Below are 19,163 nucleotides of genomic sequence, written 5' to 3'. Positions count from 1 at the left end.
TGATACATTCTCTCAACTTATTTCGCCATTTTGGAATTTACACTTAGGGTTAAGAAAAATATTGTCTTTAATTAGTTTTGAATTTGTAAAAAAACACTAAACAACCTCTAATATAGAAGCGTTAATGAAAAATGACCGCCGACTTTCGTCGACTTTTATCTTGTTTAGTAAAAAAACATTACTTTACTTTTTAAATGCTATAAAATCCGTTGATGCCGTGCAGAATTAAAAAGTTTGAACAATTTATAAAATGACAAAAAAGACTGAAATAGTTTTCAGAAATTCATCACTGATAGTACTCGCACCCCGTTGTTTCCCGTACACGCTCCTCGTACATGCTTGGTTTCCTCATCTGTTCTCCACCTCGGCCATCGTACGCTGATGGTACATCAGATCTCTGCGTCTCCTTCGCTGATTCGTTGATGACTTACGATTCTCAAGCCGTTTTGGTGCGAAAGTGCAAAAAGAGTGTAAGCAACTACTTGAATTAATTTTATTACAAGTAAAAATATAAAGAAGATACTTTTTCAATTATTTTCAAGTACTTTCAAGTATGTTTATAAAAAACTTAAAAAATATTATATCTTCAGTTTAAACGAAATATTTTCTACAAACATTTAGCGTATTAAAAACATTTCACGTTTAACACGAGTTATTTGACAAAACAAGCAATCACATGCATTTCAAAAGCTTAAGCTTGTTTTCGTAAACATATATAGCTAGTGAACTTTGTACTGATTTTTAAAACTTTAATATTCTAGGAAAGTTAAAAACAAAGTTGTTTGTTAGCGTTTAAATACTGAATAAGATTTTTAATAGCTCGAATAACCTTATTAAAAATGTGTTTTTATAAGTACGCTGAAGTGTAAAACAACAAAAAAAACGTGGTAATAAAGTTTGTTAGCAGCAATTACTAAGGTTATTATAGTACAACTGTAAATATTATAGTTCAAAGTTTAAACATAAAGTTGTTGCTAAAAAAGAAATTAGAATTAAGTTTAACGAATTAAGGCAAATTTTTTTGTATTAGTAAGAGCTCGACATATAATTTAAGTTGAAGTTTAACACTCTAACAAAGTACTCCTTCAATTTCTTACGACTCGATTTCGTAATAAGCTTTGTTTAGAAAGCTTCCTAGACTAGTTGTCTGCTATAATTAAATAAAAACAAATTACTCTTTTGGTGGTCTTAATTTTCTGCTGTAAGAGTTAATTAACCGTAAAGTTTCAATAACATCTTAAGTTAGTTTTCCAGCGGTGAAAAATCGCGTTTGAACAGATACTCAAAGTTTCACAATGGTTTATTTTCTGACTAACAAGTTTTTCGATTTTAAAATGTTTAAAGCGCCATCTGTGGAAAATGAACCAAAATAATTTGCGATTAGTTTTAAAAGTGCGTTCTTCGATATTGTTTAAAGATTTTTTGGTTTCAAAACACCATTTGTGAAATATAAGCCAAATTAATTTGTGGTTTGTCTTAAAAATGCGTGCTTCCTTATTGCTTAAAGTTTCTTTGGCTTTATATCGCCATTTGTAAAATATGTGCCAAAATAATTCGTGGTTTGTTATAAAAATTTGCTCTAGGTTAAATTTTAAAGGTTTTTCGTTATTTGCAATCGTTTTGCGTTTCAAGTAAGAAATGTATTTTTTTGTTAAGAATTCGCGATCGGGCCTAACATTTATTTTAGTATCGTCGTTGTTTGGCATCGCTGCTGTGCTTTTGTTTCGAGAAAAGGGCAACTTTCGTCAGTTTGTTTCTTTGCTGGACGAAGTAATGCTGGAAAAGTGTTTGTAGTCGCTGATGTGCTTTTGTTTGGAGAAAAGGGCAACTTTCGTGAGTTTGTTTCTTTGCTGGACGAATTAATGCCGGAAAAAGTGTTTGTAGTCGCAGCTGTGCTTCCGGTCGTAGACGAGGATAATTCTCGTGTGTTTTTTGGTTTGACGGAAGACATTTCTGAACCAGCCGTTGGCTCTAATTGTTATGGTGCTGGCTGCGGTTGTGCTGACCGTTGGGACTGCCCGTTGTGGTGCTGGTTAAGATGGCTCTGATCGTTGGCGCTGATAGCATAGGTGCTGGCTTCAGTGGCGCTGACCGTTGACTCTGGCCCTGGTGATTCTGACTGCGATTGCGCTGACCGTTGGGACTGCCCGATATGGTGCTGACTAAGATGGCGGGTTGGTCTTTTTATGGGTATTATTTTATGGGTACTATTTTATGGGTAGAGTTGCTGCAATCAATTCTGCCCATAATTTGATGTGATGTCATTAAAATTATGGGTAGTATTGAGATGTTGCTGCAATTAAGTTGCTAGTGTGGATAGAGAAAAACAGTGTCTAGGCTTTATATAAATATTATGGATAGTTTTTGTAGTTAAGATTTTATAAACAAAAAAATAAAAAACAACTTAAATACAAATAAAATAATTGTTTGATTTATATGTACATTTATTTAAATTATATTTTGTATACTAACAAAAGTAGTGGCAAGACATATTGAAAGATTAAGGATATTTTTTTTAATTTAAGATTTAATAAAAAAAATAAACAAAAACTTGTGTACACTTAAACCAGTTGTTTGATTTATAATTATGTTTTAATCTATATTTAGTAAACTTATAGAAGTAGTGGCTTGGCTTTATGTGTACTATTTTATGGGCACTATTTTATTTGTAGGATTGCTTCAATCAATTCTGCCCATAATATGATGTGATTTCATTTAAATTATGGGCAGTATTGAGGTGTTGCTGCAAATAAATGAAAAATAAAACAGTGTCTAGGCCAGGGTTTCCCAAAGTGGGCGATATCGCCCCCCTGGGGGAGATTTTAGTAAATTGGGGGGCGATAATTAGTAAGGGGGCGAAAGGGTGGGCGATAACTAGTAAGGGGGCGAAAAGGGGGCGATTTTAAAATTTTGGGCTGTCATAAAGTTTTTACTTTTTATATTGCTATTTTACTAATTTTATCTTGCTATTAAATATTTGACCCTGAGGTAAAACTTAAACAAAAAAAGTTTTTTTTGTTTATGTAAAATATAGATAAAAAAAATCAAGTACTTATGACTCCTACTTTCAAGAAAAATACATATTTTCATTCTATATTTTCATATTTAACAATTACATAGATCATAGACGATTGGAATCCCTCTCACCATTTTATAACCTGAAATATATGTTATTTGGGATCATAAATAGTTTGTAAAAATCTATGTTATATATTATTAAATTTTTAAGTAAACAGGGAAACCCTATATATTTTTATTTCCATATGTTTTTTAAATAGTCACTAAGTTTACAGGGTTTAAAAAAAAAAACTATACAGGGCTGCTAATTTACCTAGAAAAACCTGGAATTTGACAATATAGGCAAATAATAACCTAAAAAATCTGGAATTTTTAACAATTTCAACATTTTAAGTAGTAAAATTTCGATTTGACACAAAAAATCTATCATATAGATAAAAATATGGATCCCTTCGAGGCAGATCTTTTTGAAGTAAACAACTTACAGAAAACCGTCTCATACTTACAAACTGACCTTGAACTTAAAGTAAAGTTTTCCAAAGAACGATATGAAAGCTTTTGGACTTAACAAAAACTAAGGAAAAAGTATCCAATCATTTGAAAGAAATTTAAATTGTTGTTTATAGTTTTACCTTCTAGCTATGTTGTTGAGAAAGCTTTCAGTTCAGTTATCAACATCTTGAGCAAAAGATCTAATCTAGATATTTGTAAAGGAGGCTTTATTTTACTTATTATGAATCAGATTAGAAAAACTTGCAAGCAGACATGAACCTCATCCTTCACATTATATTAGACTTCAGTAGCAGACATTATTTTATGAAAGTTTATTTTATTTTATTTGATCTTTTAAAATACTTCTTATTAAACCTTATTTGTATTGCATTTAAGTAGTCTTTTTTATATTAAAAATTTTAATAAGTAATTATTTTACAACAGGTTTGCATAAAGCCTAATAAATATTAATTACTTCCTCTTGAGTTCGAACTTTTTACCCAAAAAAAGTTCAAATTTATATTTTATAAAATTTAACTTAAATAAAGTCTAACTAAGTATTAATAAAACAAAATACATAGTATTTTATAGCTTATATAGATGTAATTTTTTAATGAATGTTTGTTTTATGTTTTAGTTGATTTCATGTTTATGCATAACGTTATTGCATATAACATATTTAAATTTATCATTTTGTAAAAAAAAGTGGTAATAATTTTTGAGTTTGCACTTTTTGATTTTGTTCTAAGTGCAAACTCAAGCGGAAGTCTACTGTATTTCTTAAATGGTTTATGTTTCAAATCTGTTAATAGTTTTATTTTGACCTGGTTAATGTTGTAGTTTATATTCGTCGTTTTACATTACGCTCAAAGTTTTTATAGCATAGTGATTAAAGTATTTGTTTGAAAGAATATCATGCGTTGAATCCTAGGGTTCTATGCATGTCCAAACCAATACTTTAACGTTCGGGAAACGACCTAATGACATCAGAAGAAAAAAGTCTTGTAGTTTACAAGTTTAAATGCTGATGTGACAGCAGCTACATTGGTCAAACTTCTCGACACCTCATAACTAGAATAAAGGAACATTTTCCCAAGTGTATCACTTCGTATATTAAAGACAAAAAAGACGAAAAAGTGTTGCAGTCAAAAAAACAATAAAAAAATCTGCGATAGCAGAACACCTTGTGAATAATCCAAGAATAATGGAAAAAAGTTTGCACTATTTAATTTCAGTGTAATGCGACAATTTTCAAATACATTGGAATTAATTAGACTTGAAACCGATTTAAAACATTTAAATAAACCAAATTTATGTAAAAAGAAAGAATCTGACTACACTTTAGCCTTATTTAGTTAAGACCATTTTTGTTGATTTTTAAAGTTTTCGTTGATTACATTTACGTTTACTTAATCGATTAGTTAATTAATTTGTAAAATGTTTGTATATATACTTGTTGTGTTTCATTGTATTGTTTCAATTGTAATTTCCCTTAAGAGAATTTGACGAAATATATTGGAAAGAAAAAAAAAGAGTGTTAATTTATTCATTAAAAATTATAAAACAAAGTTTGATGTTTAAATTAGTAGAAACTTATTTGACATATTTTTGTTATTACTTGTTTAATCTGTATAAATAACAAAATCTTGATAACCATTAATGTTTTTATTTCTGTTTTGTTTTTGGTTTTAAAAGAGTATAGATTTGAGGTCTCTATTTGAAATGACTTCAAATTTTTCATTTAAAAGGTTCTTAAACTCAGTTTTATTTTCTAACTTGATTTATTATTGTTAAAAAATCTATATATTAAGGAATTTTAAACTATTGTTACAACTTATTTTTGCTTTATCTTAATTTTTAATATATTAGCAATTAGAATGTGTTGTTTATTTTAATAGTTCAACACTAGCTTTGAGTTTTTCACAATTTTCTTCTGGTAAATTATTATAGGCTAATAACTTTGAGAAAAATAAACTTGAACAGTAACAAATAAGCAATCAAAAAGACTGCTACAGTTACAAAACAAAATTATAACCTAATTAAAATATTTTTTTTTAAACTTTCTGTTCACAGAATTAACTGTAAAACTTTTGATTTTTTTTTGAATTAAATTAAGAAAAAAGAAGATGTTAAAATTAAGGTTTAGTTTCCTATAGGTTATTCCAAGTTAAATATATTTAATGGTATTCTGCTACAAAACATATAGTTTAAAAAGTTTAAAATTAAGTTTTTAACTTTACAAATAACTTGCTTATAATATATCTTAGCATTGAAATTAATAATTTTACTGCATTAACTGAAGCTGTTGATGAAACCACTTCACATGTGAGATAATCAACCAGTCGGTCAAACTTCCTCAAACTAGATCAGAAATTATGTTTTAATATTTTTTTTATTATGTGTAAAATAAACTGTTCTTTCTTGTATAGTTTTTTAATCTGTGGTATAGTAATTTTAGAATATGCATATTTATAAAACAATTCAAGTATTTTTTGCTGCTTAAATAAGTTACTTAGTATTAACTTCTAATGTCTGAAATTCGTTATATGAGAGACTATTATAATGTCAGATTTAAGTTAAGATTTCAGATGGGTAACGTACGGTTAAGATCCAGTCAGATTTCGACCCACTAAGTAACTTGAAAACTACTTGTGCTAAACAAACAAAATTAAGTTTTTTGATACTTAATATCATGAAATACACTTTCAATTTGGTTTTCAGTTCACAATAGTATTTCCTAGATCACAATAAAACTAAATCATTTTATTACAGTTTTGTTCAAGTTTTTTAATTTTCATATATGTTATTTTTTTAAATGATGCAGCCCGCAATTACATTTTTTTAACGAGTTAAAACTAGAAAGGATTTTTTAGTAAATATGAACACAGCCCAAAAGTGCGTGCATAAAAAATACCAGACTAAATTACATTTCGAATACAACTTTTTCGGCTCAAAAGTTTGTACTCAAGAGAAAAATTACTTTGTAAAATTGTGGGGGGCGATTATTTTTTAAATTTGTGAAAAGGGGGCGATTTAGAAAATGAGTTTGGGAAACCCTGGTCTAGGCTTTATATAAATATTATGGATAGTTTTTGTAGTTAAGATTTTATAAACACAAAAATAAAAACAACTTAAATACGAAACAATAATTGTTTAATTATATGTAAATTTATTTAAATTATATTTTGTAAAATAACAAAAGTAGTGGCTAGACTTATTAAAATATGATGAATAATTTTTTTATTTAATATTTAGTAAAAAAAAATAAACAAAAACTTTTTTACACTTAAATCAATTGTTTGATTTATAAGTTTATTTCTTAATTTATAGTTAGTAAACTTATAGAAGTAGTGGCTTGGCCTTATGTGTGCTATTTTATGGGCACTATTTTATTTGTAGAATTGCTTCAATCAATTATGCCCATAATTTGATGTGATTTCTTTTAAATTATGGATAGTATTGAGGTGTTGCTCCAATTAAATGAAAAATAAAACAGTGTCTAGGCCTTATATAAATATTGTTAATAGTTTTTGTAGTTAAGATTTAAAACAAAAAACAACTTAAGTACAAATTAACTAGTTGTTTGATATGTATGTAAATTTATTTTAATTATATTTTGTTAAAATTTAGTAGTTAAAATTTTGTTAAAATCATAAAATAGTGCCCATAAAAATAAGTATTACGTAAAAATAACAATAAGTCAGCGATATTTCTGTGTTTAATTGTAGTTGTACTGAAAAATAAACATATCTACTTATAAGGTAATACATTAGAAAATAAGACAAATTATATTCTCTCACTATAGTATAATTCGTTGATTCCGTTGTACCTACAAAGTTTTTCGAATGTGGTAATTACGGATTCTATATGCGAGAATTCTTCAATAAGACTTAATGAAGGAATGAATTTCAAAACAAATTCTATAACTTTTAGCTCCCTAAAGGTTTCGTTTACTATGGTGTGGTACTGTGTATTGCTAAATCCTTGATATTCGAACCATACAATTTTCTCGTACTGCGCTTTTTCGAGTATAACGCGCCTACTTTGTCTTTTGCTAATCTCAGCTCTTAACAAATCAATTTTTAGTTTAAAATTTCTGACTTCGATACATGCTGATATAATGGTTTTGAGACTATTGAGTTCTGACTCGATTACTTCGGTGCGCCTATATCCACTCCATTAGTGAGCTATATGGTCTGTTAAGTAGACCGGGTCCCGACCGCGTTCGATAGACATTAAGCAGTTAGCTACGCGCTCTTCCCATAATACAAGTTGATAGATGTTTGTATCTAGACTTTGTAGTAACCAATACAATCGGTCTCTTTCTAAGACTTTAAACTGGTTGTGATTACAATTAAGTTTTCTGTAGGCTACTGGTTTGGGACGACGCTACTCGGGACAATCAGAAGTTAATAAATTATATTTATTTTGTTTAAGTTCCTTCCAGTTCCTAACGAGTTGGCTGCTACTAGGCCTAGAATAGTCTATTTCCATAATACTAGTAGACATGTTTAAAGTCTTAATTAAATTTTAAATTAATTTTGGGTCACCATCTACAAAACATAGAAATTAAAAAAGAACAAGTTACGGACTTAATTAAGGTGCGTACTCAAATATTCAGGTTCACCATTTGCCGATCGACCGAAGTAAGGTTGTTACTTATATTACGCGAACCCGGATATAAACTGACTTGACGCGTTATAACAATATCGGTGACGGTTATTAAAATGTTTAGAATTGACTTATCTAAGTTATTTAGCTAAGTCGACTTTTGAAACGCGAATTAACTTAGGCTATCATTTAAGCTCAGCCTAATTAAGTAGTAAGATTGTTAGAATGCTTAAACTAATTATATATAAAGAAATCGAGTCTTAGAAACAAAAAGCTGTATTACGATGAATAGAAAATGCGATAACACATACAACAAACTGTACAAATAAACTACTTCAATTCAAAAGTACATATAAAAACAGTCGGCATCGTACAAGTGTACGATGCGAACACAACACTTGCAGCAATAGCGTTATCACTAACACACTAAAAACTAACTCTCCAAAACAAGCGCGTTACTGAATTTAAGTGGTTTGAATAGTTAGAGAGGAAAGAAAGAGAGAACCGCTTTCGACTGAGAAAACACTGCTGAAGTGTTACACTATCAAATTCTTATTAATTAAACCAAAATTAGAATTTTTCATTTCAATCTAATTAATTTTTAGACATATTTTCCTTCAAAAACTTTATAAAAATATTAGTTGTCAAAACTGAACTATCGTAATTTGAATATCTCATCAGGACTTAACAAGTTGCAACAAATTAACTTAAACAAGTTGCTATAATTTACAACGGTCTCATCTAAAATAGAGTACCATACTTTATATTGCTAACCAAGCTTACACAAGCTAAATGGTTAATAACATAAATTCGTTGAATATAAATACAGAAACAGCAATTCAAAAAAAAATGTTAGTAAAGCTAAATTGTTTACAAAAATTTGAGTCAAATAAATTCGTGATATATCTTCAACAATCTTAAAATCCCGCTACTCATCAGTCATAATCACACATAGTCACTTTCTCGACTTATTTCATCAGTTTTACAATAACATAGTAATCGTTTTATTAAACTGTTATGTATATTTTTTTAGTTTGTGTTGTAAATAGTAAAGATTAGATTTTTTTAAATGTTTTTTAAAGTTTTGAAGTTAGAAAAAAAAGTATAATAACAGATTAATGTTTTTCAAATAAAAACATTATACAGGGTTCTTACCGTAAAACAGTTTTTGTTCGATTTTCAAATTTTTAAGAAAATTTGTTGGATATTAGTGGTTTTTTTAGTAAGAGTAATGCAAATTGATAAACTACTTTAAACAACATCAAAAAAACTATCAAACTTGAAACTTTTTATTACTAATATTGTAACTTGTTTTAAATCAAACAATTTAAATTTCTCGACTTAAATGTCTTTAAGGAGGTTTTTATCTATTATTTATTTTAACAGTTTATTACTAAAAAAAAACAATGTTTCACTCCTCATTTGTTGTAAACAAATCATAATATCAAATTAAATTCTATTTCAATAAGATTATTTTACAACAACTGAGGATCTCCTATATGAAAATATAGGAATGAAACATTGTTTTGTTAGTAATAAACTGTTAAAATAAATAGTAGATAAAAATCTACTTTTTTATTACGCTCACTTAAAATCTTGTTTGAAAAAATATTGGTTGAGGATGTTTTTTAAATTAAAGTAAAACATTATACTTATTTTCCTTCGATAACTTCAATAACTTCGATAAGTCTTCAAAACGTTAAAATAATAACCTAACTTATTTTTAAGAAAATACCAATCAAGCTACAAAGCAGCAAGTCAAGTAAGGAAAACATAGAACTTTTAAGTTCCTAATTATATTCCTTCTCCCTTAAACCTAGACTTGTGAGTATAACACACTTCCAATTTTACTGTCAATTAGCATATAATGCTTTTATTTTAAATAACATGTAGTTTCTTTTAACAACAAGAAACTTGTAGAATTTAAACTTTTAAACTCGACTATAAAATAATCCTTTTAAAATTTAAATACTAGTATCTTAACTAAAAAACTAATTGAAAAAAAAAATACTAATCATTAAAAAGAAATAAATGTAACACTGAATTCCATTAAAACTAAACTCATAATTCACTACCAGATAAATTGGAGCTTGTTTACTGAGGTTAAGAGCAACATTAAAAAAAACTTCAGTAAATTTCACCACTACTACCATTTTGTTTCGTTACTTGAAACCATGGATTTTTAACAAGCTGTTTAGCACTAGGTCTATTCAAAACGTTTACTTCCAAACAACTTCCTAAGAAAGACTTTCCTTCTTCTGACAACCGTTGATATTCATTAGTCGTCGTGTTTATTTCTCTTGACAACAAAACATCTCGAAAAAGCTTAGCTCGTTTTATTTTCTCTTCTTTGTCTAGTTTGCGATCTTTTTTACGTAGAAAAGTGTCATTGTCTTGACCATACGGAACCGTTTTAGCAAGGATACGAAAAGCGACAACACCAAGCGACCAAACATCTACTAGTTCCGAATGTCGTACCCGTTTATCCTTATTTGGCTGTATATAAGTGTCTATCATTTCAGGCGCCATGTATTTAAATGTTCCTGCAGTATGTGCCAACTTTTTTTTATCTGAATTGCGACAGCTGCAGCTAAAATCAATTAGTTTTACACGCTGATTATTCCAATAATAACTATTTTTCATTAAAACGATGTTTTCTGGCTTAATATCACGGTGAATGATACCTTTTTCGTGCAGATATAAAATTCCAGCACAAACTTGCTTTAAAACTATTTTACTTTGTTTTTCTGTCATTTTCGCCATTTGTCGCTTTAAAGTTCCACCTTCGGCAAGTTCTAAAATTAAAAAAATTTTATTTTCATGTTTAATAAAGCTAAAGCATTTGATTACATTATCGTGATGTAGTTCGGACAAAATTTTGAACTCCTCATTAAGTTGAATTCTAGTTTTCTCGAATGCGCTTTTAACAGCACACAACCTTGCATTGTCAAACATTACTGCCTTATGAACGCATCCGAAACCTCCTTTACCCAATAAACTAATCATCCTTATTGGAAAAGAGCTCACTGCTTTATTTTCTTCAATATCACATAGAGCTTCAAAAACTAAGCTTAATTTTATTTCCATTATTTCTATCTTACTTTTAGTTTTATAGAATATTGAGTTTTCTGTCATTGGCACACCATTGAGAAGCACTTCTCCGGGATACAACTTCTTGATGATATACATCACTTCAACATTTTTTTTTCTCACTTTTTCTTTACTTTTTCTAACCCTTTTCGACCTTTCAACTAAACTAGATTGAATGATAAACAAATGTCGTCCACGACAAAACATTTTTTTGTACCAACTTAATGGCTGAGGCTTTTTGAGAAGCATACCATTTTTGGTAAGAACTATTGTCTCTTGTGATCTTGTCAAGTAGCTAATAGAGTTTATTTTTTTTTTTTCATAAATTATACCCCACATTCGTTCATCTTTTGGTGAAGTCTGTTTTAGTTTACTTATTGTGTTTACATCAATAATTTGTTCCGAAGAGTTAATATTTTTCTGCCGTTTAAAGCATAAATTCATCTTTTGTTTCTATTGTTTAGGTTATACGATAAATTCTAGTGAGCAAAATAAATTCAATTTAGTTTGATCGGCATAGCAACTAATATATAAATTTTATTTAAAATGTGTAATTTTAATATATTGTTTCAAAAGATAGACTTCGTAGCAGTACTGCCAGAATGCTTAAGTTGCTATGCCAATGAATACTTAATAGACAATATAATACGATATACAAGTTTTACCTAAATTCTTAGCAAAGCTATTTTAGGGATTTCTTGCTCAAGTGCTAAGAGGTAATAATAAATTTGGAAAAAAAATATAAATACATCATGAAACTTAACTATACAACTCAATTAAAAATAAAATTTATTCTTGCATAAAAGTCTGTAAACCTAAAAATCTAAAATCGTGCAGAATTGGAATTTTTCTGAAAAATTTGTTTAGGCTTATGGTATAAAAAAAAAATTTTTTTTAATTATTTTTGGAGAAAAACTTGTAAAACTTAAAAATGAAAAAAAAAAAAATTTAAAGGGGCCCCATTACAAAAGTCAAATCCCAATTCAATGGAACTTATTGTCAAAAGCAAAGAAAAAGAACGTTCTTTAGAATAAAAAAGAAAGTTCCAAATTAGCATCAAAGAACTTGAAAATAATTGGTTTTAAAGTTTGGTTTAAAAAAATACAAAAAAAGCAATTCAAGCCAACTTCACGCTCGTTATTAGCATACTTTTATTAAATGTGGGTAGTTGGCCTTTGCCTTCAGGTGTCAACATAGGACTTGAGGTAAAAACTACTCTGGTTTTTGCAGCTGAGAAAGTAGAAATTATTAGTTGCTTAATATTCTTCTCTAAATTAACAGATCTTTTATTTATGTATAAAGGTGAATACACATTTTTCTGGTCCAAATTCATTATCTCTTTTTAAACCATTTAGGTGAGATTTAATAGTTCTACTTACTAACTCAGGAGGATTCTATGCAAAAAAGTCTTAATGTAATTAATTTTTTCCTCAAAGAAGTCAGGTGAACAGATTAAATGTGTACGATGTCACAGTGTCCTGATTAGATTGACTTTTCGTTTCAGACAGCAATTTGACTGAAAATTTAAATAATTAATTGTAAAAGTTTCTTTTCTGACAACAGTAGTCACAAGTTCAGTTTTTTGTCTTTTTACCAGTACATCAAGGGATGATAACTGACTATTCTGTTTTTTTTCAATGGTAAACTTTATTGAGTTATGCTGTTCATTTATTAACTTGTAGAAGTTAACTAGTTCCTGATATGATCATTTATGGCTATAACAAAACAATCATCTACATACCTTAAGCAATGAATTCTATCTTGAACCTGAGAGATGATTTTTGACTCTAAGAAGCACATAAAAATATTGGCTAAGGTATGTTCTAAAGGAGATCCCATAGCAACAATATCATGTTGTGTGGATGAAAGTGAACCTTACATCACTAGTGGCAATCTTTCGCAATTTAACAAAACTTTATTTACTTAAGGAAGTTTTCCTAAATTCATACAATTTTAGGTGCAAATATCAACTGTTTTTTTAAGTGACATTTGTGAACAAACTTTTGACGTCAAACGAAGCAATTAATGTGTCATTAGCTTCTATACTTCTAATTTTTCCAACAAAGCTGAATGAATCCTTAATTAAAAAGTGAGAATATTATTCTAAAGTAGGTTTAAGTATTCTAATATTCTATTTGAATAAGATTTATTTAAGCACTGACGAGGTCTTTGACCGAAACTTAGTTTGTAAAATAAATTCTTGAAAGAATAAATTCATTATTTCTCCTCTAGTAGTTAAGATCTCTTTATTTATTTTCTTAAAACCAAAACATACCATAAGTTTAAGTTGACAATTAATAAATTTTGCTACCTTATGCTGCGGAAAGTTCATCATGGATAAAATTGATCTCATTAAGATTGTTTTCTTATGAATTTTCGGAATACCATAGTTCCTAGGTCTGATTAAACCAACTGGTTTAATAAACTCAAAAATCTCTTGGCTCATCTCCTTAGTTAAGACTAAATGTTTTAAGAACATGACTATATTAATTTCTAATATATCAGTGTTATCAAACTTATCAAATGAACGTAAACATTTAAATTTTGAAGTATCATTAATGATTACTTGCATTTTTCCATATAATCATGCTTATCCGAAACAACACAGCCATTGCCTTTATCAGGCTTAGTAATAACTAGAGTTTTTTTCATTTTTAATGCTCTTAATTGAACTATTTATTTCCTAAATATTTAGTAAATCGTTTAGATCAGAGTTCATTATACAATAGTTTTTAGTCGTTGCAGTTAGATTAGCCTCAAAAACTTCCTCCTCAGAGACTGATTTCAGCTTCTTGGTTTGTTTATTGCAACTTTCAAATCCCAAGAAAATGTTTTCCTTGTAAATATTCGAACAAGATAAAGAAAAATTCAGGTCTAAACTTAGATTAAATAATTCTTGTTCAAATAACTGTTTAAAAGAAAGGTTGGTTGTGTATACTACATTTGGATAAAGTTCCAAACTTTGATTTAATTAATCTCTTCAAAGTATCTTTGTTTTTCTTAATACATTTCACTTCCTGCCTCCCAATTACCTGATCTATGAAAACCATAAAACTTTCCAAATTACTGTCAGAAACTTTATCTTTTAACGTTAGTAAACAATTTTCATATATGTACTATATAACTTCCAATGCTAACTTCATATCACGATATTTCGAAAACAAATTTTCAATTTTCGTTGATAATTTCAATTAGACTTCTTAACTCGAGCTAAATCCTTTTAGGACTCACTATTTTTGTGCTATATTCTTTTAAAAAATTAACCAACAAATTTTTATTTTTATTTTAGCTTGAGTTACCAAAATCTTATTACAAAGCTGTACTACTGACTTACTATGTCCTTTTTTTTTAACAATGCAAACATTTGAAGTCGATATCAACTTAATAAAAAAAAATAAAAAACTAAATAAAAAATTAAATATGAACAAAGTGCAAAACCCAAATCTATTTCACGTTTTCTCATCAGTGGATACATAGCAATATGTAAAAGACAAATTTAACTTATAATACGTACGTAGTAATCATCATAAATACATCAAAATTACATACAAAGTCAATAACAAAATACTAGTTATTAAAGCTGATTAAATACAATCATATAAACACCAAAAAGAACATTAAGTAAATAAAGCAACACTATAGTCAAATTATTTTTGCCTACAAAGGGTAGGTTTTCTGTTTAAAATACATACAGCTTCCATTTTAGCTAAATCATACACGTTATAACAACTTTAAATTATCTTAAATCTCTTTAAATTGAAATTTTAAGCACAACTCTGATTGCTCACCAAATTTTTTATTATTTTGTAACAGTCGCAAATGTTATCAAAATTTTGACAAAAGCTAAAATTTTCTATTTGATCAAAAGCTGTACTATTTGTAGTCTTGGTTTTTTTTTTAGCAAATATTTGTCGCTCTATACTTTAATATATTAAGTATTCAAATTACCTAGACATAAAAATTTATAAACAACGCCACTGCTGTATTATTGGCTAATATTATCTTTTTATAAGAAATAATTTTAAACTTTTGTTGTAACAATAAATGGTAGCTACCTGTATATTGATACTAATTTGCTTAAAGGTTTTTATTTTCTTTTTTTTACTAATATTATTTGAAATCTTTTTAAAGTAAGGAGTGGTTAGATACTGCATATTCAGCATTTTTGATTGTTCTTTATAACTTGCATCTGATTTTTGTACCATTTTTTTGATTCTTTACAAGCTTTTGATATGTGTTTTTTACTCGAAATACTTTTATATAATTTATCTATATATTCGAAATTATTTGTATAAAAACAAAGTTTTATTTGCAACTAAATGGTTTATTAACACATTTAAAAGTCTTTTAATACATAAAATATTTTAAAGGGTTTAATTAACTAATTTTTATTGATATTATTGTTAATTGAACAATAAAAAAGCGCTTTAAATTTTTTTTGTCTAAAAACCTGATGTAAGAAAAAAAACTTTTGGTTATCGATTCATATTCTACGAATACAGACAATATTTTTAGTAGATTAATACCTATCGGTAAAAAATTTAAGAAGAGTAAACCATAAGATAAAACAAAAATTCAAAAGTAAATAATATTTGTTTAATCTTTAGGTAGTGTTAGTAAATATTACCAACTGTGGATAGATTTTAAAATAAATACATTTAACTATATTGTAGGTTTATAAGTTTAAATTAAGAACTGAAAAACTCTAAGTAGCAAAGAAATAATAACTTTTGGATAAAACTTGAAAACAAAAATAATTTAATTATTTATCTTTAACTAACAACTTAGCTAGGAACAGATGATTTACCAACTATCAATTTTTAGTATAAGTGCATTGAAATGTTTAAAAACGTATAAACCTTGGATTAAGTATCGTATCTAGCGCAATAATTGATATCAACGATATCAAGCAATGAAAAAACTACAAGTAAATTTTAACAAGAGTTTAGGATAATACTAAAATATAACAAACACAATATTTGCCAAGTATTGTACGATCCTCTGCAGTACTCTGCTGTTCAACAGGCAAGGCGTAGACGCTGTAAATTAGTTTTTCATATTCTTTCACCAACGATGCTTTTATGTTTTCTCAAATATATATATATGGAAATATAAGATTAGAAACGAAGAAATTCTGAGACTTACTTGTCTCACCATAATGTACAACAACCTAAGCCACCACAGACTTCGTTTGCTTTATAGCATTTTAAGGATATATCACGAGTGAATTTAAACATTTATACTGTGCTTTGGTTAATATCAAATGTAACATTGGTCATCAAAAACTACGTTAAAAGCCGTTTGCAAGTGCAACCTAAAAAGCTTCAATAAAAGAATTGATAAGTGAGAAAAACTAACTGTTGATTGCATTTGCACAACTTCGATAATTTCAAGAAAAAAACTAAAAGTAAAGAAGAAATAGTTACTTAAGAGATCGAGAATACAAAAAATCACAACAAAATAGTTTGTTTTTGTTATTTTATTTTTGATTCTATTTTAATGGTTTTATAATTATAAATATTTATATATTTAAAATTACAAATATAGCTTTTTGAATATAAATCTTTCCAAGTTTACCGTGTATACTTTTGTTTGCTTGCTGTACAAAGTCTATGAGCACACAACATACGACCGGCTTCGGTTGTAACCGGTTATTATAGTATTTTTATTAAGTAATAAAATACTGAATTATTTGTTTTTATTAAATTTTTATAATTTTTACCAGCTTCTGCATTATAGATGTCTAGTAAATAGGAAAACAGAGCTACTATAAAACAAAAAATTTAGATTTATTTAAATCTACAACACTTCATTTACTTTTATAAATAGTCTAAGGTCGAATAAGATTAGGCAAAATACAAACTTTTTTATTACCAGGTTCAGATAATAAAATTAAGCTTACAAAGCTATCGACGTGAACATTTGTAAATTTACATATTTTCATATGATTCCTTATGTTACTTTAATTTTAAAAACCTTACCTTATAAAATTATTTCGACTACTTTATTGTAATATTAAGCAGGTAAATAAATACAGTCAACAACTAAAACTACTCAAACAAAGCTTTTAATTTAAAGAACAACTGTTTTTTTCCTTACTATTTTTTAGCAGATTATACATTGACTAAAGTTATTTAAAAATATTTAATGTTACAAGATCAAAATTATTACAGCTTTACGCGTACACTTTAATCATTTAAAGGATTATTTATTTATTATTTACTTAAATGTACTTTGTATTTTTATTAGCTTTAGAATTAATTAGAATTTTAATTTTTTATCTACTTGTTAAATTCTTGCTATAATATTTAGTAATACAACATGTAGTTTTTAGATAATGTATTAGTTTTAATGCTATTTAAAAAATAAAAAAATACAAAATACAACTTCTCTGGAGAATTTTTTTTAATTTAATCTTTGAAAAATGTTTAGCTGTTTTCGTTGTTTTGTACATTTAACCTAGCATTAAAACTAATTTTTTTATTTCAGTTGAAAAATTTATATTTCTCAATTGTTTTGATTTCTATATTTAGTTTAAAATAGGTTTCAAATTTGTAAAACAAAAGATAATTTTTTATATATAGACATTTGAAAACTGAAGTTTTAAACTTTTAAATCAATTTTTTTTTGAAAATAATTGATTATTAAGTTTAATTTCAAAAAATTTTTGTTACAATATACTATACGTCTTCTTGAGTTGGTTTATAAAAACTTTAGCTGGAAAGCCTTTGAGGCATAAAAAAATCAATTTTATTCAATAGTTATTTAGACTTACAGATAAAATGTAATTTATTTTACATTCATTAAGTACCTAGTTTTTAATGTCTGCTAACTCATTTAAAGACTAAACATTATTAATAAAGTATTCATACAGTTTTTGGCGAGTCTTATTGAATTAATACATTAAAAAAGTCTTTATTTCGTTAATGTAAGTTCAGGGTTTTTTATAACTTTCACTATTTTGCAACATAGTTAAGTAGTTTCGCTAAAAATTGCTCTTTCATCATATTCTTAAAGTTTAAATTTAGAAATACTTATTAAATTGATTAAAAAACTTAAACATTAAGGGTTTTATTTGAAAACATATTTACTTTAAATATAAAATTAAGATTTAAAAAAATTTTTAAAGACCTGATAAAAAAACTAAATAAGTTCTAAGTTAGGGAATTTTAATTTAAGCGTTTTGTGCGTGTTCATCAGTTCCTTTAATAGTGGTAGTAGAAAAAATGAGCAAGAACTTAGCTTGAGAGTGTTTTTAGGAATTTTATAAAAATGTCCAAATTTAAGAACCAATTATTTTCCTTATCTTAATAGCTAATTAAAAATTTTTATCTTTATTCTAAAGAACGGTCCTTTGTCTTTAATTAAAAAAAATCCATTGAATTGGGGTTTGACTTTTTGAGTGGGGCCCATTTAAAAATTTTGTGTTTTTTTTTAATTTTTTTATTTATACAACCTTTGCTCCAAAAATACTTTTTTTTTTGATTTTTTTTAAACATATATCTAAAATTAAGTTTAATGATGTTGTAATTCATTTTTCAATTTTTTTTAAATTTTTTTATACCATAAGCCTAAATAACTTTTTCAGAAAAATTCCAATTTTGCAGGATTTTCGTTTTTCAGATATACAACTTTTTATGCAAAAATAAAATATTTATTTTAGTAGTTTTTATTTTTAACAGATTTGTATACTTATGTTTTATGATGTTGTGATATTTTTATCCCAGTTTATTATTGCTTTTAAAATTTATGACCCATACAAGTTTCACCTAAACTCTTAGTACTTGAGCAAGAAATCCCTCAAATGGTGTTGGGGGTAGCCATGTATTTTACCAGTTGATCTTATTTTATAAAGTTTTTTCAAAGCTTTAAGATGCTTTTTACTGTTTTAAAAAATTCAAATTATTTTTTGAGTTATGACCAGTCAAAGTCTTAATAGGTTCCTTATGGGA

Source organism: Thalia democratica, chromosome 1, assembly GCF_965202585.1.
Source record: "Thalia democratica chromosome 1, ktThaDemo2.hap1.1, whole genome shotgun sequence".
Taxonomy (NCBI): Eukaryota; Metazoa; Chordata; class Thaliacea; order Salpida; family Salpidae; genus Thalia; species Thalia democratica.
The sequence above is the reverse complement of the archived record's forward strand: the minus strand, read 5'-3'. Positions refer to the sequence as shown.